We start from the raw sequence: 20,241 nt of genomic DNA, 5'->3' as shown, positions 1-20,241 counted from the left end.
TCCAATAGGTACATATAATAAGCTAAAAATAAAGAAATTTGGCTTGTGCAAGCCAGTGAAAAGATATGATTCTAGAAATGTCTATAAAGTGAAGTTTCCTACTAAACTAAATATTTCACCAGTATTTAACATTTTAAATTTTGCAAAGAATCATGAAAGAGGTGATGGAGATGAAATTACAGAAGTGCATTGGAGCATTCAAGTAGCTAGTTTAACTACAAAGGAGATTAAGGAGATACTCAATATCCATGTTGAAAAAGTACAAGGAATGGAACTTATGAAGAATACTTAGTCAAATGGAAAGTGGGGATAGTAGAAGATTCATCATGGCTAGCAAGGGAAGAGGTTAACTATCTTGGTTTTTCTTTGAACAATTGAGACATGACGAGGTCACTTCTCAAATTACCCCGAGTGTCTAATGCAAGAGCATCCTGGATGTAAGAGCAATCTTACATCAACCAAAAATATTTCATTTCATTTGTTTAAATAAGGGTTGTTTTAATGTAGATTTTTTTATCTATGAAGGCTTTCTATTTAGTAAGTCAGTCATACGAGCTTGGAATGTCCTAATTTTAGAAGTGGAGGTTCATCTTAGTCATATTAGCCTGCCAAAACAGGCTCAATGCTATATCATAAGTATTGATGAAGTTATTTTATATTTTTTGTATAAATGTTTGATAAAAAATCTTTGGGCTCAACTTTGAAGGCCTAAACATTCCTAGATGGGACCTAGAAACTCAATCAATGAGTTCTTGCAAGGATCCAAGACTAGAGATTTGAAGCTAAGGATTCTTAAAAGGGGCTATAATAGAAAATCAGAGCAATAGTTTAAAAGTTATGGCATTTCAAAGTTAGGCTAGCCAAAATTTCAAAAATAAATGTCAAAGGTGTATTTAGCCAACTTTATATGTATTGTTAGGATTTGTTGACCCTAGGTATTAAGTTTAAGTGTCTAGAACCTTCTTGGGTGGCATAAAATTGGCTATTTAAGAAATGCCTATAGATTTTCTAGAACAACTCTAGGTGATAGTTCATAGCTTTTTCTTGTATAATATTGTAATGAAGGTGCCCATGTGGGTTAGCATATTGTAATTCTAAATTATGTAATTCCACATTTGTAGCAATAATGAGAAGCCCAAATTTTGTTCTCAAAAATTGATGTTATTTCTTTTTTTTTGTTATGTGATTAAAGTATTAAGAGAAGTACCCTTCATCACCTTTTCAAAAACCATTCCAATAGTTGGTATCAGAGCTAGTTAGCTTGCTAACATGTTTAACCACTTAAGAGAAAAAGTCCAAAGAGATAGAATGATATAGACTTGATAAATTAATTTAGAATTAGAGGTTAGAACTAAATATTTCTCTAGGTCAAATTAGTGACATGAAAGAGAAGTTGAAGTAATCACAAAGAAAAAGGAAGGAATTAGCACTTTACCTGAATAATACATAATATTAGGAAAAATAATTTGAATAACAATTAGAGGGCAGCATATCTAGTGAATTTGAAGTCGTTATATCATATATGATGGACAAGATTGAAATCCTAACTAAGCAGGTAAAATCAATGAAGAAAGAACAAGAAGGCCAATCACTAAGAATGTGTGAAGTCTTGGAATAAAGGAGGAATGATGAGAATGATAAGAGAATGAAAGAGGAATACAATAGGAAAATGAATGCAAGACCTAATGATAAAGATGCTTAAATGTAGAGGTTAATACAAAACCACTATGATATGTTAAATCAAATACTTAGTGTGCACCATGAGATTGCAAGAAAGGTGGAAGAGATTATTGGATTAAGATCTAAAAATGAAAGAATTAAGAATGAACTAAGACTGAGAAGGATACTAATGAAAGGTTAAAGAGATTAGATGAAAGCACAAGGAAATTAGATGAACAGTTAAGAAATTAGAGAAGAACGAGAGATGCTAGTGGACTAGGATTTATGAGGCACTCTACATCCAACAAAGGAGAGTCACCAAAGAAAGTTCAATAGAGAAATATTTATACCAATTCAAAATTGAAGAAGCTAACATATTTTTATTGTAGAAAACCCAATCACATAAAAAAATTATGTATGAAAAAGAGCTAATGACACTTCTAATTTTGATGGTTATTGTTATAAGTTCACCAAGTATGGACATCAAGAATTTGAATATAGATCTAAATTTAGCAATACTACAAAATTTTGATGGTTAATGATACACATGAAATAAGTATAGGCACAATCTAGCACAAGGTTTCATATCATAGAAGAAGTGAAACTAGAAACCAAACAAAGAGGTAAATGTTGGCCAAATTTGCCTTCCTACCAAATTGCCATTTTCTGAATTCAAGTGATAAACAATTACTTCCCATTTTTAATATTTTAATGCCAATGAAAATATGAAATAAATGGAATTAAAATTCTATGTATTTCCATATTTTCCTAAGTTATTTTTTGGCCCTGCGTGTTCCCTTTTCAAACTGTCAAATCTTGCAAAGATCCATGGTGGGCACTTTCCTATTTTCTCAAAAAAATTAACCTTTAAATAAATTAGGAAAGAGCCTCACTACCATGTGGCATGTGGGTCCTATTTCCTTGTAGACCACCTTGTTTGACCATGTTGACATGCCAATATGAGTTGGGATATGGCTAGAGTTTTATTGGTAGTCACTTTCTTGTATTTTGTATGCTATTAGACTTTCTGACAATGTAGGGAAGCAATGTTGTGACATGTGGACTAGTGGGTTTGTCCTTCCGTGTGGGCTACCAATGTTAAAGGGTAGTGCTAGTTGGATGTTAGGTCATGTTGAAGTGAATTTCATTCTAGTTGATTCATGTTGATTGACTAGGGGGAGTGACGTGTTGTCATGTTGGATGCTAAGTAGTTTGTGGGCCCGAAAGTATTAATGGGGCAAGCATAGTAATAGTAAAGATTTTCAATGATCGTTAATCTTTTGTAGATTGATGATTAGTGCTTTCCCACATTATGGAATTGTGAGGACTTTAAACATTGCAAGGAAGTGACAAATGGCCATGTGTCTCTATTGGCCTAGTTAAGGACATAAACACTACAGTTAACATTGGTTGTTAGGTTAACATTCTTTGATAATCATCATGGTTAAGTTTGAGGATAGTGTGGTTAGTTAAATATGATATGGTTAGACACATGAAGACTTTATAGGGTGGTGGAAAGATATAAGATTATTGGCCCATGTAGCCCATCTTGGTTGTAGGACTTAGTTGACTTATTGACCTTGCTAATTTGTAAGCCAGAAATGAAGGAAAATTGGGTTTTCTTGCATATCTAATCTTTCTGATCAATCCCAACCATTCCAAGTTAATGCAAGGCTATAAATGATGCAATGGACACTCTTCCCACTATTTGATCATCTGTTTGAGGATTTTTGGCATTGATTGGCACCATTTACATCACTTTAAGGTTTGTTCTAGTCATGGTTTTCTTGATCTTCATACATCTAAAAGTGTACTTAATCAAATTCATTTTTTGGATCATCTTGATTATTCTCTGAGAATTTAATGGTATTGCTTATAGAGTCACTCTAGTTATAAATATCTTAGTTATACCTAAGCTATAAAGGTAGATTTTGTAACCTTTCTAAGGGTTGATCTTTCTCGAATTCTCCAGTCTTTCTCTATGCATATTACTATAATTTTCCATGCCCTTGAACCATTGTAATCCTCTTTTGAGCCTCTTTTAACCAGTAACACACTATGTAAGGTTTCTTTGCCTCTGGTTAATGTTTTTTCTATGTTCTATAATCTACATGATTGCATCTACTTTTGACATTTGAATGATATTAAGTAAATTTCTTCTTATAACATTCTTTTATTGACTGATCTACATGTGGTTGTTGAATTAAGAGAAATCTAAATCTGTAGTCTTTGAGGTTATAAATGGTTAACTATGCATTCATGGGTAGAGATAATGTCAAACAGTCTATTTTTGTGCATCACTCTTTAGGTTAGAGTAGGTATATTTACTTTCATGCATTCCTTCTCCCTTTTCCTCTCCAAGTGTAATTAGGTGTACCCTGATAGCAAAGGAAGCTGACCTTCTTTGGAAACTCAACCTCATAGTTCAAGTCCCATAGCTTGGAGGTTGTTTTCATGTTTTGCAAGGTTTTTCTTAGGTAAAAATTTTGGACAAGCATGAAAACTTTTGTGAAAATAGTTTTTGGCACACCCAGTGGGACAATATTCAAAAGATTTCAAAGTCTACTAGTGTTAGAAGTGATCAATTTAAAGTTGATACTGAGAAGATAGTGTTGCTCTTAGTATTCTAGGTCTTCAAAAGGTTCATTTCACAAAACACTTGGTGACTCTACACACTTCATATTTGGTTCCAGAACAAAGTTTCTTTGATTCATGCCCAAAGCTATAACAAGGGCATCTTCTAGAGGTAAATTTTAGTATCAAGAGCTTTCATTTTCAAATCTTAGAAGAAGAAAGACTAGATTGTCCCTATCACCAGTTAGTATAGAAGAAATACATACCCCTATAAGATCAATCTCCTCTCCTCCTATTGTTAGATCTCAACCTAGGAAGCCATCAACCCATATTAATAGATCACTTTCTTATATGGCTAGAGCTCATGCTTTTGCCACTTTTAATGGTGGAAGTCCTCTTTTATTGGCCCAAAGACATGACACACCAGTAGCTACACTTAAAAGTATACTTGAATTTATTGTTGAAACTTCTATCTCTCCCTTAGAACATATTCAAGAGTTTTCAAATGTTTGCAACATCCATGGTATTAAAAAAGATCGTGTGGTTGTTAAACTCCTAGCTTTATCTTTAAAATAGAAATCTATATAATGTTACAGGGGTCTATCACATGGTTCTATAACAGATTAGGATGGACTAGGAGTAGGACTATGTAAGCACTTTGAGGATAAAAGTGACTTTTTGTTACTTTTAGAACAACTAACTACCATAAAAAGAGCCCCTCATGAATGTATGACTAATTTCAATTATAGATTTCAAAAGAGATGGACAAAATACCTACTTTAGTGAAGTCTACCCCTGGTAATGCCTTCTTGCATTACCTCAAATCTTTTAATAGTGATATTGCCACTACAATCCAAACCATCAGAGGAGATACCTTACTTGATGCTTATGAAATGACAATAAGGGAAAAAAACATATTGATACAAGGAGGAAAGAAAAATCCAAGGCCTCCTATGCCCTTCTTCCCTAATATCCCAAATCATCAACCAGTAATGGTCCCTATTCCCAAAACTTCCACATCACAATCCCTTACTCTAGTCCCTCAAGCTTCCACATCTTCAAATGGAATAGATGAAATCAAGGAGATGATGCAATCTATGATGTTGAACATAGATAAAAGATTGCAAGGCCAAGAGGAGAAATTGGAAGATAGCTTATCTATGATGCAGAAAGTGGGCAACAAAGTGGTGATGTTTGAAAGGTAGCAAATTTAAGGTAATAAGTCTCATTAATTGCAATATCAAACTCCAAACAATGGTAGGTTTTTTAATCATAACTATGGGAATAATTCTTTTGATCAGAGTAGGCAGAATAGTCATGCCTTTACTTTAAATGAAAATCAAAGAGGGCCATAGTCCCTCAAAACAATAAGGCTAAAGATGAAGATTTTTGACCCTCCTACAACTATTCCTATGCCTATTGTATGTGTCAAAATTTTGAATCTTATTTGGCTTTGGCCACCCAAGAGGCTATAGTAGGATAGTCATATAATGGGAACCATTCCAAAGATGCCTCACATATGCAAGGGCAAAGTGATTGCTCCCTTATGAATCACCTGGTGGAGGAACATTGTAATGTAAATCAAGACTTCATTGCTCACAACACTAAGAGCAAAAGAAAATCTATTTAAGATGCTACCCCTCCTCCTCCTAATCAAGCTTCAACATCAAATGCAATGCCTCATGTACAAGTAACAAATAATCAATCCAATGCCCTTCAACAACAAAGACAAAATAATAACATAGGAGATGTGAATGGCCCCCAAGTTATTCCATCTCAACCTCTTGCACATGTAAAACCCAAGGCTTCCACTAAAGCACCTAATACCTCATTTAGTGTGGTAGAGTACATGAAAAAGAAAAATGTGAATATTTCCATGTGGGATGTTATTGCTACTATACCCATGCAAAAGAGGCTACTACAACAAGAATTGGAAAGCATTGAACCAAGGGATCAGCCACCTAGCATGGAGAGTGTCACAAGCCTAGTAAAACCATCAAGGGAGGTAGAAACAAGTAAAAAGGTTGGACCTCTTCCATTTTATGTTTCTCTGATTATAGAGGATAAACTAGTCCACAATTACATGATTGATTTAGGGGCTAGTAGTTCAGTAATGCCTAAGTGTGTTGTTTCAATGCTTTAGAAATATTAATGAGCCCATTGTTAGGGATGGTAGTACTATCAAGACTATAGGGATCCTTGAGAATGTTGAAATGGCCCTATATGCATGCCTTGGTTGTAGTGTAACTGAAGATATATCAGTTGTTGAAGTCAAGCCACATTTTGTCATTTGTCTATCAAGAGACTTCACTAACCAAATAGGTGGTTAAATATCTTCTAATTGGTCATATATGTTTTTTAGAACATGATATGGGACTAAGGCTTCAATCAAAGTAGAGCCTCTAGCCCTCCATCATATAGAGCCCTATACCCCTAATCTCATTAGTATGAATTGTGTTATCCTAGAAATGGATGAGAATGACATAGTAAATGAGCCTACCACTTCTCTAGTAGAGATACCTAATTTTCTCTTAGATGAATGTGCTAATGCATATCAATTTGATTCCACATCAAAAACCCTTGAGACAGTCCTTAGTAGATACTGTGTTTTCGAAAAGGATGCTCCTATCCCTAACCTTGTGAAAACCAAAGAAGATATTAGTGGGACATGAAGTATGTATTTTGATGAATCAAGGAATAAGAATGGATCAAGCGTGGGTGTGATTTTGATTTCTCCTACACAAGTAAGGTATTAGTTCTCCTTTAGGCTCCAATTTAGTTGTACCAATAATTTGGACCAATATGAGTCCTTGATTCAAGGCCTTCTATTGGCTCAAAAAAGAGGAATTCAAGCATTCAGTGTATATGGAGATAGTGAGTTAGTGGTCAATCAGGTAAGAAACTAGAATATCACTAAGAATGGATTGCTCAAGTCATATAAACATAGAGTATGGGATTTTCTTGAAAGTTTTAATGCATCTAATATTTAGAGCATCCCTAGAAAAGATAATAGACATGTTGATAGACTTGCAATAGTAGGTGCATCTCATGATGTGCTAGGGAATCTTAAGGAGGAAAAGGAGAAAAAAATCTCAGTAGTAATGAGACCTACTATTCCTAAAAACAATACCAATTGGAAATTTTTGAATCTGATACACAAATTGTAAGTTTCTTGTAGAATGAGGCAGAATCCTCAAAGAGAAACCAATCTAGGTTGCATAACCAATATGTAGACTAAATCATCAATCTTAATTCCAACAAATTGCCTAAAGGTCTCATTGCCTTAGAGAGTGTCTTCAACCCTAATGACCAAGAAAGAGGTAGATTCATGGACCTAGCTATTGACAAAGATGATTATGCACTAGTTGTGGTTGTTGATGGAAAGTCCTTACACATAGGGAAGGTATGGTCTAAAACTAAGAAAGAAAATTTTATTCATCTATGTCAAGAATTTAGTGACATATTTGCTTGGACATATTATGATTTAAAGGGTTTTGACCCAAGTTTGTTTTAGCATACCATAGATTTAGAAGAAAATGTCAAACCAGTAAGGTAGAAGCAGAGGCCAGTGAATCCTAAAATTGAGCCATTAATGAGAAAAGAGCTATCCAAGTTGATTGAGGCTAATATAATTTTTCCTATCAAGCACTCATCAAGGGTAGAAAACCTTGTCCCTATTAGGATGAAGAATGAAGAAATTAAATTATGTGTGGATGTTACGAATCTTAACCAAGCTTCCCTTAAAGATCACCATGTCCTTCCTTCCATGGAGTAGATTTTATCCAAGGTTAGTGGTCTAGAGAGATTTTGATTTTTTGATGGATTCTCTAGCTACAATCAAGTGCTAGTCAAAGAGTTTGATAGATACAAGACTACATTCACCACCAAGTAAGGCACCTATGCTTATAGTAAAATTTCTTTTAGGCTAACAAATGCATGTGCCACATTTCAAAACATAATGGAGATAGCCTTCAAAAACATGATTGAAAGGTTTGTATTAGTATACCTTGATGATATCATAGTGTATTCAAAGGATGTAGCAAATCATTTTGGTCATCTCAGACAAGTGTTCATAGGGTGTAGAGAGTTTGGGGTATCCCTTAACCCAAACAAGTGTGTCTTCACCACCAATCAAGGAAAATTATTAAGACACATTATATCAAAGGATGGTTTAACCATTGATCCAGAGATAACAAAGGTGATACTTGATCTCTCCCTTGCTGGTCATAAGAAAGGTCTGCAAATTTTTCTTGGTAGAATAAATTTTGTGAGGAGGTTTATCACTAATTTAGCTACCATGGTGAAACCTCTTATAGTCATGCTTAAGAAAAATATGGTCTTTTCATGGACTAAGGAAGGGAAGGTAAGTTTTGAAGAGATCAAAGTAGCTATAGCCTCAACCCTTACTCTTATCAATTTGAATTTTGAGAAAGATATCAACCTTTATGCCTTAGGTGATGAATCAAGTATTTCTACTATCTTGACTCAATAATAAGATAAGAATGACAAGAAACCCATTACTTTCTTTAGTGAATGACTTAAGGAATATGAAAACAAATACAGTTATATAGAAAAGAAAGCCCTTGAAGTCATAAGAGCCTTGAAGAATGTAATGCCCCGCTTGGAGATCCTTGGAAACAAGGATTCAAATCAAGCCAAGATTATTTTTTTACAAGTATGAATGCACATGACAACATCATACAGGGATCACAATGATCACAACGGAAGACTTCGCCACCATCCCGGCAACCAATGAATCTCCAAATGCCACTACCAAACTGACACACACAAACAAAGCCAACCAAAAAAATGCACTTGATGAGGGCACAAGAAAAAACCTCTCATAAACAAAACACCAAGCTGGGGTAAAATGCAGAAACCTAAAATTTGGCTAAGCCTGAAATCCTGAAGCCCTGAAAATTGGCTAAGTCTGGATTTCTCAAGCCTTGAAATTTCCTAGAATCCATAACTTATCTCTGAGAGTTCTGAAACCTATCTCAAACGATTTTTCACATATATTAAAATATATCTTAAGTATAAGAAATTAAATATATGTCAACTTATACTTATACGATATATTTTAAACCCCGAAGGACTACAACAGGAACCCAAAAATTGAAATACAAAGAAACCTCCTGAATACTTAAACTTATACTTAACGATATATTTTATACGTCAACTTATACTTAAATGATATATTTTAAACCCTGAAGGACTACAACAGAAACCCAAAAATTGAAATACAAAGAAACCTCCTAAATGCAAAATGTAACAACATAGGCTTGAAGAACACCCAAAAGGGTATCCAGTTCAACTATCAAAGAAAAAGTGCCCGCTGATGGCATGCCTAGGTTTTAACCAAAGTGCGTGCGACACTTTTTACTAAGGGAGGGCAACACTTATCCCATAGTGTGTGTGACACTTCTCAAGAAGGCATGTGATACTAGAAAAGTATCGCGCAACATTTCTCATGAAGTCGTGCAACACTCTTCCAGTTTCATACGATACTTCTTCATTAATGCATGCGATACTTTACAGTATCATATGACATTCTTTCTATGGGCATGCGATACTTTATCAGTGTCGCACAATGCTGAACAAATGTCGCCCATAGAAAACAAAAACACTTCAAGAAACTCAAAAAAGGCCAAACACACAGAAAAAGCTCCACACCGGGGAGTACCAAATCCAAATTTCGAGGCGAGAGCACTCGAACAATAATAGAGTAACTAAAAGATAAAACACTAGGATCTAACCATCTACCAAATAGAGAAGGGAAAAAAGTACAAAAAGGAAACATCACATTCAACTGAAAGAAACATCGCAATAACATAGTTAACATTGCAATGAGCAAAAATAACCAACTAAGTATGCGGTTCCTCCCAACCGTCAATAGCATCATAAGACCATTGTGGGCCCTAGCCATCCCCCATGCGTAACATCCCAAGCCACTGACCAGATCGTCAATACTGTCATAATAGGGACATCACTACTAAAACATGCAACAATATAAGCATAAGGAAATCTAATATGCTAGTAGAAAAGCATAAGATAATCCTATAGTAGATAACATCACCTATCACATGCTAAACAATAGTAAGCAACAGATATACTACTAAATCAAATAACATCATCTAATCATATGCTAAACATCACGATAAGGGAATGTGTCAAGTAAACTAGCATCTAAACATGATATACAAGCACCCAATGAAAGCATAAATCACAAGAAAGCATACTTTGAAACTTGAAGTACCAAGTGAAAACATCCAGCAACGGTCACACTAGGACAAAAGATCATCTTTGTACACCGATCCCTAGTAGTGGTGAAGGTAGCTACACCTCCCAACCATGTGGAACCCGTAGGTCCACACCCGCCATGCTGATGGAGATAATGATCCAACCACAAACACACAAAATAACATCTAAGGCTAACACTCACACTAGACAGTATGATGGTTGCAACCAAGAACCTAAGACAATGCAAGGAGTACAGGTCCTGGTTAGACACTCAATAGGCTACTATGTAGGGACTAACATCATGGAGAGTGGCTTGGCATCAAAAAGTCCAAGCTAGGACTTGCACAGATTCAACATCCCTCAATGAAAAGGCTCTTGCACCCCAAACCTTTTTATTATCTTAAGTTTTATTATCATTCATACATTTTATTTAATTTTCACTTAATTAAAGCTTCCTTCGCCAACCCTCTGGGCACAATGATCACCAGGCTGTGAGGTAGAAGCCCCCTCCATATGCTACCTTTCCCTACCCATGCTCATCCTACGACAAGTGCCCATGGGCATGCATACTCCCATCCCAACCCCAATGATCATAACTTTTGAAAGTACCACAGAAGATTGAGCTTCGCAAGTCACTCAACAAATGTACGCAGACGTACTCATGTGTGGTGCACCACCATCACGAAGATCATGACACAAGGATAGGGATGAGAACACAATGCAAAGAAAACACTCAACTGAAAGCAACATAGGAAGGATAGATTCTACACAAATCCCAAAGCCAATAAAACCATACATCATTAAATCACTCAATCGACCTCAATCTAAGAGTATGGATTCTACACAAATCCCAATGATGCAACAAGACCAAACATCATGAACTCACTCAACTGGCCTCAATCCGAGAATATGGATTCTACACGAATCCTAGCGTTCATGAACAAAAGCAAAGGTCCAAAAGAAACCATAACAGGTAACAATTCACTCAACCGAACACAAGGTCGGGAGTACGGGTGTGACACGCATCCCAATGCAACAAAAAATTTGCAATAGTGGTTTGATTGATATACAAATGGATCATCTAGGTCCATGTCCCACATCGTGCCAAGAAAACTCAAGAAAATAGAGTGGCACGCAAAATGAGGTAAAAATCTCAAAAAATTGGAAAATTTTAAAATTAAAACCCATTTGGCCTTTGGGTTCAAAAACCCCAAAAATCCAAAAATAAATGGAATTGGACACCATATGCAAAAACGGCTAGCATAATGACATAAAATCCCAAACCCTCATCCCAAAAAATAGGGAAATGTTCATACCCGCCCAACCGGGTAGAACTAACGTACAAAAATGGAGGGGAATACTAGTTCTCAACCTCCAAACAAACGAATACCAAAAACAAAAGCTGAAACAGAGCAGAAAACAAAACAGGAAAGCCCTACCTCATAGCCAAAAGGGAAAAACGAGAATCTGAACTATAAAATAAATATCCCACAGAAGTAGCTGAAAATTGCGGCAATCCAAGGTTTCCCCTAGCTAGATCCAACGAGCCCAACCTCGTGATGATCCCACGCCCGTAGCTCCCACAACGAACAAAAAAGTAAATCCTCATGAAGAGGATTTTGGGTTTTACTCTCCAACTTTCCAATTTGAAAGTGAGAAGTGAGGAATTAAATTCCTCTTTGGATATTTATTCACTTTTTGAGTGAATAATCGATTAGGGCAAATAACCAGCCAACCTAGTTAACTCCTGAATTGACCCAAATGAAAACAAGCTATTATCCACAATGGAATTTCACCTAAGGCAAAGCTGCCAAAAAATAAATCTGAAAAGATTAAAACCCAAAAACCCAAAAAACATAGAAAAACACTTAACACTTTCGTGACAAATGCGAATTTCTAAATGCACAGACACACTCACTGGTCTAATCACATAATGCATATGAGTTCAGATTTACTAATCACTGAAAGGTTTAAATTAAACATTTAATTAAAGATACATCAACCATATAAGGACAACATTGGTAAAATATGAAAGGATGAATCACTAACTCCATGTGGCACTGTCAAGGATATACATCTTGTGCACTAAACAACATGATCAAGTGCAATTGCATATGATAACATAGCCGAAGCAATAAATGCATTAAATCACCTAATTTAACCATTTATTTAATTATATTAAAATAATCTATTTACATCACTCACATTCGCAAAAGGCATAGCAACACAGGAATGAAGTAAATAACCATAGCATTAAATCTATCACATAACAAAATCAGAGGTATGTCCAAATACCAGATAACTAGATAACTAGATATCATCATTAAACACACTGTCATCTCAAAATGGCATCATCATGCAATATGATTAACTGAAAAACTTAGTAGTCTAAAATCCATGATATTGAAATCAATGTGTAACATTTGACCCTCGGGTCCTCTCAAATGTAAACATAACATGAGTAACAAATATCTCTCTAATCAGAAATATAACAAGGTAAATGTCCGTAGCACATAACCAAATAATCCCACATGAACAATATATTTAATTACTTAAGCATTAATAATGATTGATTACTCTGCATTAAAAAGGCATTTAAAACTCATAAGCAAACACAGTCGAAAATATGACTAACCACAGCTACGAGAACCTAGTCCAGTGTAGCATGGTAAAAAGTACATAGTTCAATCTCTGCACACATCTCAAGGAAATCACGGAACAACCTCATGATACCACATCAATCCTGGTAACCACTGGCACAAACCTCAGTGAACCAAAAATCACATCATAATCTTGAAGATCAGTCAAAAGCATAATCAAAGCAACTGATAAAGAAACATAATTCCAAACACCTCAACAGTGTAGACCACTCATGGTCACAATCATGATCCCATCACAACAAAAGATCAGCAAGGTTGCATCCCTCAGGATGACTTACAAAAGTCAAATGGGAGAGGCACTACAAAGAAATTTAGAAACCTTTTATCTCATAACAAGATCCATTTGTTGGTACCTAAAGTCGGTGTGAAGGACTTTCCTTTGAGAAAAGATATTAGTAAGAAGAGAGCTAGATGGATCACTAAGGTAATGGAGTATGATGTGGACATTCAGTTTACCAAGTTGATAAGAGGAAAGGGATTGTGCAAATAGATGATCTTGTCTCAAAAGTTAAATGAGAAAGTTTCCATGATATTGATAGAACAAAAAGAAGAAAGAAATGGTAGTCTAAAGAATTGGATGAATGAAATGATGACTTTTTTTCTTAGGAATTGGATATACTCGATAGGACTAAAAGGAGGCAGTATAGGTTGTAGCCAATTCCTTATGCCATAGTTGATGTATCCTTTTTAGGAGGGATGTTAATGGAGCCCTATTGAGATGCATTGACACAAATTGAGCTGAAAGAATGACCAAAGAGCTTCATGATGGACTTGATGGTGGCCACTTTTTAGCAAGAACAACAAAAATGAAGATCATGAGAGCTGGCTACTACTGGCCATCCTTGTTCCATGACTATCATAAATATGTGAGGAAGTGTGAAAATTGTTCCTTCTTCTCTGGAAAGAAAAGACTTGTATCTCTTCCTCTTCATCCCATTTAGGTGGACAAGCCTTTTGCTCAATGAGGATTGGATTTCATAGGCCCTATCAATCCTCCTTCTACCTCTAGTCACAAATGGATCCTAGCTACTACAAGTTACTCTACTAGATGGACAGATGAAATAACATCAAAGGATGCCAAAAAATGTTTAGTTGTTGAAGTCCTTTATGGAATTGTGACTAGGTTTGGTGCCCCTTAAACCATTATTTTAGATAATGCAAAATCTTTTGTAGGAGCTCAAATTTTTGCATGGGCAGTTGATCATAATACCTACTTGAGCACATATTCAAACTACTATCCTTAAGGCAATGGATTGATTAAGTCATCTAACAAAATCCTATTTAGGATTATGAAAGTGACTATAGAGGATAATTAGAGGTGTTGGCATCAAAAGTTGAAGACAACACTATGGGCTGATAGAATAATGCCTAAGAGGGCAATAGGAGATTCACCTTTTGTGTTGGTGTATGGTAGGGAAGCAAGGTTTCCAATTTCATTGGAATTCCCATCTCTAGAATTGGCTCATTAGTTGGAATTAATGGAAAGTGATTCCATGACAGTAAGAATGGAAGATTTGATGGAATTGGAAGAGAAAAGGAAACAAGCCATACAAACCACAAAAACACATCAGCAACAGGTGAAAAGGAGCTTTGATAGGAAGGCTAAGGTCAAAATTTTCAAAGAGGGTGATCTGGTACTGAAATGGGATGTAAACAAGGAAAAAAATAGGGAGGAACTCAAATTTTGATACACCATGGAGTGGTCCCTATGTGGTTGTCATTTGCAAATATGCCATTTCTTTTTAATTAAATAGACCTAATGGTGAAATTCTACCTATTGCAATTAATGGAATATATCTTAAGTCTTAGGTTGTAGAGGGTTTTGATTCCTTGTTTCAGTTGCAAAGTTCTTGTTTACAGTCAAAGGCGGGATTTTCAACATTTTTCAATCACAAAGGTTGGGTTAGGATTTCCTAACGCATAGGATTCACATTTTTTATGACTCTATATCCTAATGGATTCTTTAGACCATTGGTCTTATGCATAGCTAGCTTGCATCCCCCCTAAGTCACCATCCCCCTTGAGTCACTAGAATTGTTGGCCAAATTTTCCTTCCTGCCAAATTGACATTTTTTGAATTCAAGTGATAAATGGTTACTTCCCATTTTAAATATTTTAATGCCAATAGAAATACAAAATACATGGAATTAAAACCTTATGTATTTCCATATTTTCCTAATTTATTTGTTGGCCTCATGTGTTCCATTTCTAGACCATCAAATGTTGCAAATAAATGACCTTTAAATAAAGCAAGAAACTGCCTCACTGCCATGTGGCATGTGGTTCCTATTTCCTTATGGGCCACCTTTTTTACCATGTTGACATGTTGATATGAATTGGGATATGACTAGATTTTTATTGGTAGTTGCTTTCTTGCATTTTGTATGTTGTCAAACTTTTTGACAATGCAAGGAAGCAATGTTGTAATATGTGGATTGGTGGTTTGTCTTTCTATGTGGGCTACCAAGGTTAAAGGGTAGTGCTAGTTGGATGCCAGGTCATGCTGAAGTGGATTTCATTCCAATTGCTTCATGTTGCTTCACCAGAGGGAGTGACGTGTTTTTGTGTAGGATGCTAAGTAGTCCATGGGCCCATAAGTATTAATGGGGTAGGCACAATAATAACAAATATTTTCGATGATTGTCAACCTTTTTTAGATCAATGATTAGTGTTTTCTCACATTATGGAATTATGAGGACTTTAAACATTTTGAGGAAGTGATAATGTCCATGTGTTTGAGTGGGCCCAGTTAAGAAAATAAACACTACAGTTAATATTGGTGGTTAGGTTAACATTCTTTGATAACCATTGTGGTTAAGTTTGAAGGTGGTGTGGTTAGTTAAATATGATATGGTCAAATGTGTGAAGACCTTGCAGGGTGGTAGAAAGATATAAGACTATTGGCCCATGTAGCCCATCTAAGTTGCAAGACTCAGTTAGTCTATTGACCTATCTAATTTGTAAGCTAGAAACTAAGGGAAAATGGGTTTCCTTGCACCATCTGATCTTTCTGATTGATACTAACCACTCCAAGTTAATGCTAGGCTATAAACAATGCAATGGACACTCTTTCTAGTATCTGATCATCCATTTTAAGGAGTTTTAGCATTGATTGGTGTCATTTACATCACTTTAGAGTTTGTTCCATTTGGGGTTTTCATGATTTTCATGCCTCTACAAGTCTACCAAATCGAATCTACTAATTGGATCATCTTGATTATTCTCTAAGCATTTAATGGTAGTATTTGTGGAGTAACTCTAGTTATAAATATCTTAGTTATGCCTGAGCTATAAAGGCAAATTTTTTAATCTTTATAAGGGTTGATCTTTTGATGATTCTCCAGTATTGCTCTATGCATATTACCATAATTTCCCATACCCCTGAACTATTGTAATCCTCTTTCGATCCTCTTTTAGCCATTAACACACTGTGCAAGATTTATTTTCCTCTGGTTAATTTTTTGTTTATGTTTTGTAATATGCATGATTGCATCTACTTTTGACATTTGAATGATATTAAGTGAAGTTCTTCTTATAACATTCTTTTGCTGACTTATCTACATGTGGTTGTTCAATTAATCAAAGTTTGAATCTATATTCTTTGAGGCTATAGATGGTTAATAATGAATTCATGGGCAGAGATAAGGTCAAACACTCTATTTCGGTGCATCACCCCTTAGGTTAGAGTAGGTAGATTTTTTTTCATGCATTCCTTTCCCTTTTCCTCTCTAAGTGTATTTAGGTGCACCTTGATAGCAAAGCAAGCCAACCTTCTCTGGAGACTCAACCCCATAGTTCAAGTCCCATAGCTTGGAGGTTGTTTCCATGTTTGACAAGGTTTTCCTTAGGTAAAAAATTTGGACAAGGGTACAAAATTTTGTGACTTTTAACTAGGATTATAATGTTTCAAATAGATAATGCCGATAGGTGGGGTGAATTAATATTCTACAAAATGTTTCCCACAATAGAATATTTCTTATTACTTTGCAACTTACATAATAAAGTAAACCAATAATTTTGAATAGTAAATATATCCATACACATAGAGATATAATAACAACATCATTTGTTAACTAGGGAAACCTTGGCCAAGGGAAAACACTGGTGGGAATGATACCCACAAGATAATTTACTAAAGAAAAGGATCATATGAAGGATATTGACCCTGTTAGGAGTCTATGAAATACATATAGTCTCTTGAGTCTTTGTTAGAATCCTCAACCCTATAGATCAAATACAATGTATGCAAGAAGAGCCCATTACCCTAACATGCACTTATATAATTTAGTTCTTCACAAGAGTAGATATACATACAATACTTTCTTACAACTGTGATCATACATCACATCTCACAACACATAAGGTTTGCATATCATATAAAATTCCTTCACAATAATTTGTATCACTTGTACTTCTTGTACATCACAATACAATCACTTGTCTTATATTCACTAACTATGCAAGACAAGATCTTTACTTATACTTCGTAAATTATTAAATCTCTACTCAATCGGCCTTCATGTCTTCACACACTTGAAATAATATAACTTATGGAATGATATCCACAAATTCAACTCATCATGACCTAGTAATTTTTTTTTTACCAAAATAATTCCTTAAGTCGTATAACTCAAGTCTCTATTATGCTCAGTTCTGTTTGTCAAATACCCATTTTGGTATTTCAATCATAACTCACATCATACTATCTATACACATCTTCTCACTTAACTACATCATCATGAAATTGTTATAAATCTTTCCTCAACTGTGCATAAGTTGGCTCTCAATGATTCATTTATTCACATCACATATTTCCTTGTACTACTGTAAAATGTCTGACACTTAGATAATTTTCCTACTCTAAAAGCATAAATGAAATACTGAATACATGTTGTCATAAATGACAACTATCAAGACATCTATTTGACCATATTTCCAACAATCTCCCCCTTTCGCATTGATCTCAGCATTTGGGAAAATTTTCTAGGTCCCAAAATGATGTCATACATAACAAAAACTAATAAAAGTAACTACACAAATTTCCTTCAAAACATAACCATTTTATTTATACTTTGATGGATCATTACATTCCTTATCACTCCTTATATTGATACATATGTGTACTCCCCTATATAAATAGTTCCTTACATATATTACTTATCCTCCCTAGAACATACATACATACATACAATCTTCCTAACATATTACTCCCCCTTCGACATCAATGGAAAAGGTGTCAAAAATTGTACCCAAAAATTGGGTGGCCTATTGTTGATCAGCTTGTTATTCTCAAAAAACAATCTGCATAAACAAGTTTTAGCCTATCCACTTCCTTCTTCTAGTTCTCCTTCACTATAATAGAGATATTGATTAGTGTGCATAGTGCATAAGATGCCACTTCAACTATGCTAAAAGACATTCCTCTAGTTGCCTCTACAAAATGTTGATCTTTGGAGACAAGACTTCTCTAAGACTAGATAACCTTTTTCTTGCCTTCTCCTTATTAGATTCCAAGCTTTTAATCATACTATGCATCTTCTCCACTTCTATCCCACATTTTTCAATACTGGTCTTAGGGAGTCATACTTTTATAGTAAGTGTTTCAAGTTCACTCATCTTACCCTTTATCTGACTCTCAAAGTTTTTTAGGTACTTGTATGAAAGTGCACTATCCATACAACTTCTTACCTTCATCAATGTGTTTACTAAGTTCCTTGAGGCTTACATCTAGTGCTTTCAAATTATTTCTCACATGTGTGCACATTGTGTCAAATAGTGTTGCATCATGCTTGGCCTGAGCTTGCACTAATACTACCTTAACTAAAGTTGCGAATTCCTCATCAAAGGTATTAGCTAGTTACCTAGCCTTTGATCGGAAGTCTAGAATGGATACAATTGTGGTAACTATCTTTTGCATTCTATCCAAGCCTTTAGTTAGGATATTCTCCAAAAAATTTACTAATTTATTCTTTTGGAGCAATTTTCTCAAAGAACTCATTAGTCCCTTTTGATCATCATCATCTGATGCCATGCTACTACCATAGGAATTAAAACTAGCACTAGTACATTTTACCCTAAATTGTGACCAAGTATTTTAAATGGGTTGGTTGGTCGAGTTATAGAGAAAATTTTTGTTTTTTTTTATAACATGCTTGTGTTGGTCACAATTGTGACAAATTATTTTTGTCAAAATTGCAACACACACCACAGCATAAAACAAAAAAAAAAGGGAAAAAATATAACACATTTCATTTGGCACGAGGGTTGCTTCTTGATGTGCAGGTGGTCGACCTCCATTTACCCACCACTTCAACTCCTTCACTTCCAGCATTTCACTTGCAAGAGGGCATAGATTTTCAAGGGCGGGTTCCAAAAGAGAGGACTCAGCATTATGTAGGGACCATTGTAATAGGTAAGATTTTAGTGCTATATGGTTTTCTTTACCACGACACTGTTTAGGGTTGTAATATATAAAATTTTGGTGGTAACTCCCACAGTCTAGTTTTGTCGCCCTCTATCTTGTCTAGACTCCACATAGATTCACCCTGACTAGCTTCATCCCCTCTTCCAAGCATTCAACTCCTCATGCACAATCAAGCCTTGGATCATGCATTTTTCTACATTCAAGCCCTTGTTTATGTATTGTTAGTTGGTACATGATTTACATGATTTATTATCCTCTTATATTCAATAGTAGAAAGTGTTCCCTTCTCCACTATGTGGTGTCCATTCAACCACACTATAAGGGGTTTCATAAGAATGTTCTTGGGGACTCCATGTTGGCGGCATTTTCTCCAAAATCAATGGTTTGAGCACTACATACATTAATTTGTGCTACTTTTTCAGTACTAACTACTTAATGCATCCCAGTCTTTTGCAACCATGTGTTGTATTCATCTTGTGGAACTTCTAGTCCATCAAACTGTCCATTAGAAGGGCTTTAAATGTGCATTAAAAAAACTTTCAAACAATTATAATACTATGTACCATATAATAGCTGAAAACAACAGTACTTATGAAAAGAGATTGAAGTTATATTGAGCCCATTGAATTGAACAAAGAAATTAACCAAGATAATCTTTGATTTCATGTGGAAAGTGGCTTGGTG

Source organism: Cupressus sempervirens, chromosome 7 (genome assembly GCF_028749045.1).
Source record: "Cupressus sempervirens isolate cs-2001-9-10 chromosome 7, ASM2874904v1, whole genome shotgun sequence".
Taxonomy (NCBI): Eukaryota; Viridiplantae; Streptophyta; class Pinopsida; order Cupressales; family Cupressaceae; genus Cupressus; species Cupressus sempervirens.
This window is presented reverse-complemented; position numbering follows the sequence as displayed.